An 11,152-nucleotide genomic window follows, 5' to 3' on the forward strand; every position below is an offset into this window, starting at 1 on the left:
GCGCCTTTGCTCGGATGAACTCGTCCCTCGGGTCGGTTGCTCTACCGGAGCGGCCCTTTCCAACGAGCCAACCCGCTTCTCTCTAACCCTAAGCCCGGCCGAGATACGGGGTACCACCGCTTGACCTTTAAACGGCCGTAACTCGGGCGCCTTTGCTCGGATAAACTCGTCCCTCGGGTCGGTTGCTCTACCGGAGCGGCCCTTTCCAACGAGCCAACCCGCTTCTCTCTAACCCATTCCCCGGCCGAGATACGACCCCGAGAACGGGGGCCCCTCTACCCGACCACAGTGCACCCGAGGCCGGCCTCGGACCCCCGAGGACGGTGGCCCCTCTACCCGACCACAGTGCACCCGAGGCCGGCCTCGGACCCCCGAGGACGGTGGCCCCTCTACCCGCCCACAGTGCACCCGAGGCCGGCCTCGGAACCCGCCACGGCCACCCTGGAGCCCGTACCCGGCGCACCGTTCGGTCCCAGGCACCCACTCTTAAGCACTCCCCCCCGGCCTAAGCTCCATACTCCCGGCCCCTCTGGAGAACCAAACCGTTGGTCAACCCGAAACGATCTCCAACCGTTGGTCAACCCGAAAGTACTTCCAGCAGTTGGTCAACCCGAAAGTTTCTCCAGCCGTTGGTCAACCCCATCGACTTAGGTTCTGGAGCGTTCACTTCTCCAGCCGTTGGTCAACCCCATCGACTTAGGTTCTGGAGCGTTCACTTCTCCAGCCGTTGGTCAACCCCATCGACTTAGGTTCTGGAGCGGCAATAAACACGTAAGATAGCATTTAAAAACGTTTAAAAATAGATGCATTTGTTTAAAGCAAAGCATTTATTTACTTACCAGACTACAGTTGGGTTCATGTGAAACTGCAAAACACAAGCTTTACAATGATGTATGACACAGTCTGATTGGAATTTTTTTTTTTATTAAAAATTAAGAAATTTGTACATGCAACTTTACCATTGTGATTCACAGGCCTTGTGGCCTAAAACAGGCTCAACTGTAACTCTTCTCCTTCCTGTTAGGAACAACACACAGTAAAGTCACTCATTTGTCTGTAAAATACACATACACACCTTTAATTTGATATAAAACAAAAGACAATAGCTTCAGATCTGACTGATATACACAGATTTTTGTACAGGCAATTTACCAAATAATTTACTGGCCTTTTGCAATGACCTCAACAAGGCCGATTTGACCCCTGTTCCATCGAGCTGTGAGTAACATACAACAATGAGCTTGGGTACCCGCGGCATCGTCAAGGTCACCAATACCACGGAGCGTCTACAAGCGTCTACGAGATATCGGCCAATGAACTGCCGGGCGCCGTATCTCGGCCGGGGAAGGTCCGACGGACTCGAGGCCGGGCTCGTCGGAAAGGTCTCGCCCGGGGCTTTCCGACGACACCGACCCCGGGTCCGTGCGACCCCGGGGGCCCGAGATACTTCCGGTCGAAAAGTCGAATTTCGTTACCGCGCTGCTCCGGCGCCCCGGGTCCGGGGCCTTCGCCCTTCGGGTGGGTGGCTCCGCCGCGGGGGGCCTTTCGAACGAGCCCACCCGCGCGTCCCTAGCCCTTTCCGGGGCCGAGATACGGCCGCCCCCCGCGGGATTTTCCCACGGCCGTTTCTCGGGCGCCTCGGGTCCGGGGCCTTCGCCCTTCGGGTCGGCGGCTCCGCTCGAGGGGCCCTTTCCGAGGAGCCCTCCCTCGAGTCTCTGGCCCTTTCCCGGGCCGAGATACGGCGGATCGTCGCGGAATTTTCGCTCGTCCGGAGCTCCGGCGCCCCTAGCGTCCGCCTCGGAGGTCGCCCGGACGCGCGGCCGGTCTCGTTCGAAAGGTCCGTCGCGGGGCTTTCCGACGAGCCAGGCCTCGAGTCCGTGCGACCCCGCCCGCCGGAGATACGTCCGGTCGAAGCTCGCGGAGATTCCGACGGCCGTATCTCGGGCGCCCCGGGTCCGGGGCCTTCGCCCTTCGGGTCGGTCGCTCTGCCGGAGGGGGCCTTTCGATCGAGCCGACCCGCGAGCCTCTAGCCCCTTCCCCGGCCGAGATACGGCGGTCTATGCCCGGATTTTCCCACGGCCGTATCTCGGGCGCCCCGGGTCCGGGGCCTTCGCCCTTCGGGTCGGTCGCTCTGCCGGAGGGGAGCTTTCGAACGAGCCTACCCGCGAGCCTCTAGCCCTTTCCCCGGCCGAGATACGGCGGTCCCTCCCCGGATTTTCCCACGGCCGCAGCTCGGGCGCCTTTGCTCGGATCGACTCGCCCTTTGGGTCGGTTACTCCACCGGAGGGGACCTTTCCAACGAGGCGGCCCGCGTCTCTCTAACCCCAAGCCCGGCAGAGATACGGCGGTCCCTCCGCGGATTTTCCCACGGCCGCAGCTCGGGCGCCTTTGCTCGGATCGACTCGCCCTTTGGGTCGGTTGCTCCACTGGAGGGGACCTTTCCAACGAGCCAACCCGCTTCTCTCTAACCCTAAGCCCGGGCGAGATACGGCGTACCACCGCCTGACTTTTAAACGCCTGTTACTCGGGCGCCTTTGCTCGGATGAACTCATCCCTCGGGTCGGTTGCTCTACCGGAGCGGCCCTTTCCAACGAGCCAACCCGCTTCTCTCTAACCCTAAGCCCGGCCGAGATACGGGGTACCACCGCTTGACCTTTAAACGGCCGTAACTCGGGCGCCTTTGCTCGGATAAACTCGTCCCTCGGGTCGGTTGCTCTACCGGAGCGGCCCTTTCCAACGAGCCAACCCGCTTCTCTCTAACCCTTTCCCCGGCCGAGATACGACCCCGAGAACGGTGGCCCCTCTACCCGACCACAGTGCACCCGAGGCCGGCCTCGGACCCCCAAGGACGGTGGCCCCTCTACCCGACCACAGTGCACCCGAGGCCGGCCTCGGACCCCCGAGGACGGTGGCCCCTCTACCCGCCCACAGTGCACCCGAGGCCGGCCTCGGAACCCGCCACGGCCACCCTGGAGCCCGTACCCGGCGCACCGTTCGGTCCCGGGCACCCACTCTTAAGCACTCCCCCCCGGCCTAAGCTCCATACTCCCGGCCCCTCTGGAGAACCAAACCGTTGGTCAACCCGAAACGATCTCCAACCGTTGGTCAACCCGAAAGTACTTCCAGCAGTTGGTCAACCCGAAAGTTTCTCCAGCCGTTGGTCAACCCCATCGACTTAGGTTCTGGAGCGTTCACTTCTCCAGCCGTTGGTCAACCCCATCGACTTAGGTTCTGGAGCGTTCACTTCTCCAGCCGTTGGTCAACCCCATCGACTTAGGTTCTGGAGCGGCAATAAATACGTAAGATAGCATTTAAAAACGTTTAAAAATAGATGCATTTGTTTAAAGCAAAGCATTTATTTACTTACCAGACTACAGTTGGGTTCATGTGAAACTGCAAAACACAAGCTTTACAATGATGTATCACACAGTCTGATTGGACTTTGTTTTGATTAAAAATTAAGAAATTTGTACATGCAACTTTACCATTGTGATTCACAGGCCTTGTGGCCTAAAACAGGCTCAACTGTAACTCTTCTCCTTCCTGTTAGGAACAACACACAGTAAAGTCACTCATTTGTCTGTAAAGTACACATACACACCTTTAATTTGATATAAAACAAAAGACAATAGCTTCAGATCTGACTGATATACACAGATTTTTGTACAGGCAATTTACCAAATAATTTACTGGCCTTTTGCAATGACCTCAACAAGGCCGATTTGACCCATGTTCCCTCGAGCTGTGAGTTACATACAACAATGAGCTTGGGTTCATGTGAAACTGCAAAACACAAGCATTACAATGATGTATCACACAATCTGATTGGACTTTGTTTTAATTAAAAATTAAGAAATTTGTACATGCAACTTTACCATTGTGATTCACAGGCCTTGTGGCCTAAAACAGGCTCAACTGTAACTCTTCTCCTTCCTGTTAGGAACAACACACAGTAAAGTCACTCATGTGTCTGTAAAGTACACATACACACCTTTAATTTGATATAAAACAAAAGACAATAGCTTCAGATTTGACTGATATACAAAGATATTTGTACATGCAGTTTACCAAAATGATTTACAGGCCTTTTGCAATGACCTCAACAAGGCCGATTTGACCCCTGTTCCATCGAGCTGTGAGTAACATACAACAATGAGCTTGGGTACCCGCGGCATCGTCAAGGTCACCAATACCACGGAGCGTCTACAAGCGTCTACGAGATATCGGCCAATGAACTGCCGGGCGCCGTATCTCGGCCGGGGAAGGTCCGACGGACTCGAGGCCGGGCTCGTCGGAAAGGTCTCGCCCGGGGCTTTCCGACGACACCGACCCCGGGTCCGTGCGACCCCGGGGGCCCGAGATACTTCCGGTCGAAAATTCGAATTTCGTTACCGCGCTGCTCCGGCGCCCCGGGTCCGGGGCCTTCGCCCTTCGGGTGGGTGGCTCCGCCGCGGGGGGCCTTTCGAACGAGCCCACCCGCGCGTCCCTAGCCCTTTCCGGGGCCGAGATACGGCCGCCCCCCGCGGGATTTTCCCACGGCCGTTTCTCGGGCGCCTCGGGTCCGGGGCCTTCGCCCTTCGGGTCGGCGGCTCCGCTCGAGGGGCCCTTTCCGAGGAGCCCTCCCTCGAGTCTCTGGCCCTTTCCCGGGCCGAGATACGGCGGATCGTCGCGGAATTTTCGCTCGTCCGGAGCTCCGGCGCCCCTAGCGTCCGCCTCGGAGGTCGCCCGGACGCGCGGCCGGTCTCGTTCGAAAGGTCCGTCGCGGGGCTTTCCGACGAGCCAGGCCTCGAGTCCGTGCGACCCCGCCCGCCGGAGATACGTCCGGTCGAAGCTCGCGGAGATTCCGACGGCCGTATCTCGGGCGCCCCGGGTCCGGGGCCTTCGCCCTTCGGGTCGGTCGCTCTGCCGGAGGGGGCCTTTCGATCGAGCCGACCCGCGAGCCTCTAGCCCCTTCCCCGGCCGAGATACGGCGGTCTATGCCCGGATTTTCCCACGGCCTTTCCCCGGCCGAGATACGGCGGTCCCTCCCCGGATTTTCCCACGGCCGCAGCTCGGGCGCCTTTGCTCGGATCGACTCGCCCTTTGGGTCGGTTACTCCACCGGAGGGGACCTTTCCAACGAGGCGACCCGCGTCTCTCTAACCCCAAGGCCGGCAGAGATACGGCGGTCCCTCCGCGGATTTTCCCACGGCCGCAGCTCGGGCGCCTTTGCTCGGATCGACTCGGCCTTTGGGTCGGTTACTCCACCGGAGGGGACCTTTCCAACGAGGCAACCCGCGTCTCTCTAACCCCAAGCCCGGCAGAGATACGGCGGTCCCTCCGCGGATTTTCCCACGGCCGCAGCTCGGGCGCCTTTGCTCGGATCGACTCGCCTTTTGGGTCGGTTGCTCCACTGGAGGGGACCTTTCCAACGAGCCAACCCGCTTCTCTCTAACCCTAAGCCCGGGCGAGATACGGCGTACCACCGCCTGACTTTTAAACGCCTGTTACTCGGGCGCCTTTGCTCGGATGAACTCGTCCCTCGGGTCGGTTGCTCTACCGGAGCGGCCCTTTCCAACGAGCCAACCCGCTTCTCTCTAACCCTAAGCCCGGCCGAGATACGGGGTACCACCGCTTGACCTTTAAACGGCCGTAACTCGGGCGCCTTTGCTCGGATAAACTCGTCCCTCGGGTCGGTTGCTCTACCGGAGCGGCCCTTTCCAACGAGCCAACCCGCTTCTCTCTAACCCTTTCCCCGGCCGAGATACGACCCCGAGAACGGGGGCCCCTCTACCCGACCACAGTGCACCCGAGGCCGGCCTCGGACCCCCGAGGACGGTGGCCCCTCTACCCGACCACAGTGCACCCGAGGCCGGCCTCGGACCCCCGAGGACGGTGGCCCCTCTACCCGCCCACAGTGCACCCGAGGCCGGCCTCGGAACCCGCCACGGCCACCCTGGAGCCCGTACCCGGCGCACCGTTCGGTCCCAGGCACCCACTCTTAAGCACTCCCCCCCGGCCTAAGCTCCATACTCCCGGCCCCTCTGGAGAACCAAACCGTTGGTCAACCCGAAACGATCTCCAACCGTTGGTCAACCCGAAAGTACTTCCAGCAGTTGGTCAACCCGAAAGTTTCTCCAGCCGTTGGTCAACCCCATCGACTTAGGTTCTGGAGCGTTCACTTCTCCAGCCGTTGGTCAACCCCATCGACTTAGGTTCTGGAGCGTTCACTTCTCCAGCCGTTGGTCAACCCCATCGACTTAGGTTCTGGAGCGGCAATAAACACGTAAGATAGCATTTAAAAACGTTTAAAAATAGATGCATTTGTTTAAAGCAAAGCATTTATTTACTTACCAGACTACAGTTGGGTTCATGTGAAACTGCAAAACACAAGCTTTACAATGATGTATGACACAGTCTGATTGGAATTTTTTTTTTTATTAAAAATTAAGAAATTTGTACATGCAACTTTACCATTGTGATTCACAGGCCTTGTGGCCTAAAACAGGCTCAACTGTAACTCTTCTCCTTCCTGTTAGGAACAACACACAGTAAAGTCACTCATTTGTCTGTAAAATACACATACACACCTTTAATTTGATATAAAACAAAAGACAATAGCTTCAGATCTGACTGATATACACAGATTTTTGTACAGGCAATTTACCAAATAATTTACTGGCCTTTTGCAATGACCTCAACAAGGCCGATTTGACCCCTGTTCCATCGAGCTGTGAGTAACATACAACAATGAGCTTGGGTACCCGCGGCATCGTCAAGGTCACCAATACCACGGAGCGTCTACAAGCGTCTACGAGATATCGGCCAATGAACTGCCGGGCGCCGTATCTCGGCCGGGGAAGGTCCGACGGACTCGAGGCCGGGCTCGTCGGAAAGGTCTCGCCCGGGGCTTTCCGACGACACCGACCCCGGGTCCGTGCGACCCCGGGGGCCCGAGATACTTCCGGTCGAAAAGTCGAATTTCGTTACCGCGCTGCTCCGGCGCCCCGGGTCCGGGGCCTTCGCCCTTCGGGTGGGTGGCTCCGCCGCGGGGGGCCTTTCGAACGAGCCCACCCGCGCGTCCCTAGCCCTTTCCGGGGCCGAGATACGGCCGCCCCCCGCGGGATTTTCCCACGGCCGTTTCTCGGGCGCCTCGGGTCCGGGGCCTTCGCCCTTCGGGTCGGCGGCTCCGCTCGAGGGGCCCTTTCCGAGGAGCCCTCCCTCGAGTCTCTGGCCCTTTCCCGGGCCGAGATACGGCGGATCGTCGCGGAATTTTCGCTCGTCCGGAGCTCCGGCGCCCCTAGCGTCCGCCTCGGAGGTCGCCCGGACGCGCGGCCGGTCTCGTTCGAAAGGTCCGTCGCGGGGCTTTCCGACGAGCCAGGCCTCGAGTCCGTGCGACCCCGCCCGCCGGAGATACGTCCGGTCGAAGCTCGCGGAGATTCCGACGGCCGTATCTCGGGCGCCCCGGGTCCGGGGCCTTCGCCCTTCGGGTCGGTCGCTCTGCCGGAGGGGGCCTTTCGATCGAGCCGACCCGCGAGCCTCTAGCCCCTTCCCCGGCCGAGATACGGCGGTCTATGCCCGGATTTTCCCACGGCCTTTCCCCGGCCGAGATACGGCGGTCCCTCCCCGGATTTTCCCACGGCCGCAGCTCGGGCGCCTTTGCTCGGATCGACTCGCCCTTTGGGTCGGTTACTCCACCGGAGGGGACCTTTCCAACGAGGCGACCCGCGTCTCTCTAACCCCAAGCCCGGCAGAGATACGGCGGTCCCTCCGCGGATTTTCCCACGGCCGCAGCTCGGGCGCCTTTGCTCGGATCGACTCGGCCTTTGGGTCGGTTACTCCACCGGAGGGGACCTTTCCAACGAGGCAACCCGCGTCTCTCTAACCCCAAGCCCGGCAGAGATACGGCGGTCCCTCCGCGGATTTTCCCACGGCCGCAGCTCGGGCGCCTTTGCTCGGATCGACTCGCCCTTTGGGTCGGTTGCTCCACTGGAGGGGACCTTTCCAACGAGCCAACCCGCTTCTCTCTAACCCTAAGCCCGGGCGAGATACGGCGTACCACCGCCTGACTTTTAAACGCCTGTTACTCGGGCGCCTTTGCTCGGATGAACTCGTCCCTCGGGTCGGTTGCTCTACCGGAGCGGCCCTTTCCAACGAGCCAACCCGCTTCTCTCTAACCCTAAGCCCGGCCGAGATACGGGGTACCACCGCTTGACTTTTAAACGGCCGTAACTCGGGCGCCTTTGCTCGGATAAACTCGTCCCTCGGGTCGGTTGCTCTACCGATTTGACCCCTGTTCCCTCGAGCTGTGAGTTACATTCAACAATGAGCTTGGGTTCATGTGAAACTGCAAAACACAAGCATTACAATGATGTATCACACAATCTGATTGGACTTTGTTTTAATTAAAAATTAAGAAATTTGTACATGCAACTTTACCATTGTGATTCACAGGCCTTGTGGCCTAAAACAGGCTCAACTGTAACTCTTCTCCTTCCTGTTAGGAACAACACACAGTAAAGTCACTCTTATGTCTGTAAAGTACACATACACACCTTTAATTTGATATAAAACAAAAGACAATAGCTTCAGATTTGACTGATATACAAAGATATTTGTACATGCAGTTTACCAAAATGATTTACAGGCCTTTTGCAATGATCTCAACAAGGCCGATTTGACCCCTGTTCCCTCGAGCTGTGAGTTACATACAACAATGAGCTTGGGTTCATGTGAAACTGCAAAACACAAGCATTACAATGATGTATCACACAATCTGATTGGACTTTGTTTTAATTAAAAATTAAGAAATTTGTACATGCAACTTTACCATTGTGATTCACAGGCCTTGTGGCCTAAAACAGGCTCAACTGTAACTCTTCTCCTTCCTGTTAGGAACAACACACAGTAAAGTCACTCATGTGTCTGTAAAGTACACATACACACCTTTAATTTGATATAAAACAAAAGACAATAGCTTCAGATTTGACTGATATACAAAGATATTTGTACATGCAGTTTACCAAAATGATTTACAGGCCTTTTGCAATGACCTCAACAAGGCCGATTTGACCCCTGTTCCATCGAGCTGTGAGTAACATACAACAATGAGCTTGGGTACCCGCGGCATCGTCAAGGTCACCAATACCACGGAGCGTCTACAAGCGTCTACGAGATATCGGCCAATGAACTGCCGGGCGCCGTATCTCGGCCGGGGAAGGTCCGACGGACTCGAGGCCGGGCTCGTCGGAAAGGTCTCGCCCGGGGCTTTCCGACGACACCGACCCCGGGTCCGTGCGACCCCGGGGGCCCGAGATACTTCCGGTCGAAAATTCGAATTTCGTTACCGCGCTGCTCCGGCGCCCCGGGTCCGGGGCCTTCGCCCTTCGGGTGGGTGGCTCCGCCGCGGGGGGGCTTTCGAACGAGCCCACCCGCGCGTCCCTAGCCTTTTCCGGGGCCGAGATACGGCCGCCCCCCGCGGGATTTTCCCACGGCCGTTTCTCGGGCGCCTCGGGTCCGGGGCCTTCGCCCTTCGGGTCGGCGGCTCCGCTCGAGGGGCCCTTTCCGAGGAGCCCTCCCTCGAGTCTCTGGCCCTTTCCCGGGCCGAGATACGGCGGATCGTCGCGGAATTTTCGCTCGTCCGGAGCTCCGGCGCCCCTAGCGTCCGCCTCGGAGGTCGCCCGGACGCGCGGCCGGTCTCGTTCGAAAGGTCCGTCGCGGGGCTTTCCGACGAGCCAGGCCTCGAGTCCGTGCGACCCCGCCCGCCGGAGATACGTCCGGTCGAAGCTCGCGGAGATTCCGACGGCCGTATCTCGGGCGCCCCGGGTCCGGGGCCTTCGCCCTTCGGGTCGGTCGCTCTGCCGGAGGGGGCCTTTCGATCGAGCCGACCCGCGAGCCTCTAGCCCCTTCCCCGGCCGAGATACGGCGGTCTATGCCCGGATTTTCCCACGGCCGTATCTCGGGCGCCCCGGGTCCGGGGCCTTCGCCCTTCGGGTCGGTCGCTCTGCCGGAGGGGAGCTTTCGAACGAGCCTACCCGCGAGCCTCTAGCCCTTTCCCCGGCCGAGATACGGCGGTCCCTCCCCGGATTTTCCCACGGCCGCAGCTCGGGCGCCTTTGCTCGGATCGACTCGCCCTTTGGGTCGGTTACTCCACCGGAGGGGACCTTTCCAACGAGGCGGCCCGCGTCTCTCTAACCCCAAGCCCGGCAGAGATACGGCGGTCCCTCCGCGGATTTTCCCACGGCCGCAGCTCGGGCGCCTTTGCTCGGATCGACTCGCCCTTTGGGTCGGTTGCTCCACTGGAGGGGACCTTTCCAACGAGCCAACCCGCTTCTCTCTAACCCTAAGCCCGGGCGAGATACGGCGTACCACCGCCTGACTTTTAAACGCCTGTTACTCGGGCGCCTTTGCTCGGATGAACTCATCCCTCGGGTCGGTTGCTCTACCGGAGCGGCCCTTTCCAACGAGCCAACCCGCTTCTCTCTAACCCTAAGCCCGGCCGAGATACGGGGTACCACCGCTTGACCTTTAAACGGCCGTAACTCGGGCGCCTTTGCTCGGATAAACTCGTCCCTCGGGTCGGTTGCTCTACCGGAGCGGCCCTTTCCAACGAGCCAACCCGCTTCTCTCTAACCCTTTCCCCGGCCGAGATACGACCCCGAGAACGGTGGCCCCTCTACCCGACCACAGTGCACCCGAGGCCGGCCTCGGACCCCCAAGGACGGTGGCCCCTCTACCCGACCACAGTGCACCCGAGGCCGGCCTCGGACCCCCGAGGACGGTGGCCCCTCTACCCGCCCACAGTGCACCCGAGGCCGGCCTCGGAACCCGCCACGGCCACCCTGGAGCCCGTACCCGGCGCACCGTTCGGTCCCGGGCACCCACTCTTAAGCACTCCCCCCCGGCCTAAGCTCCATACTCCCGGCCCCTCTGGAGATCCAAACCGTTGGTCAACCCGAAACGATCTCCAACCGTTGGTCAACCCGAAAGTACTTCCAGCAGTTGGTCAACCCGAAAGTTTCTCCAGCCGTTGGTCAACCCCATCGACTTAGGTTCTGGAGCGTTCACTTCTCCAGCCGTTGGTCAACCCCATCGACTTAGGTTCTGGAGCGTTCACTTCTCCAGCCGTTGGTCAACCCCATCGACTTAGGTTCTGGAGCGGCAATAAATACGTA

This window comes from Paramisgurnus dabryanus, chromosome 3, assembly GCF_030506205.2.
Source record: "Paramisgurnus dabryanus chromosome 3, PD_genome_1.1, whole genome shotgun sequence".
Lineage (NCBI taxonomy): Eukaryota > Metazoa > Chordata > Actinopteri > Cypriniformes > Cobitidae > Paramisgurnus > Paramisgurnus dabryanus.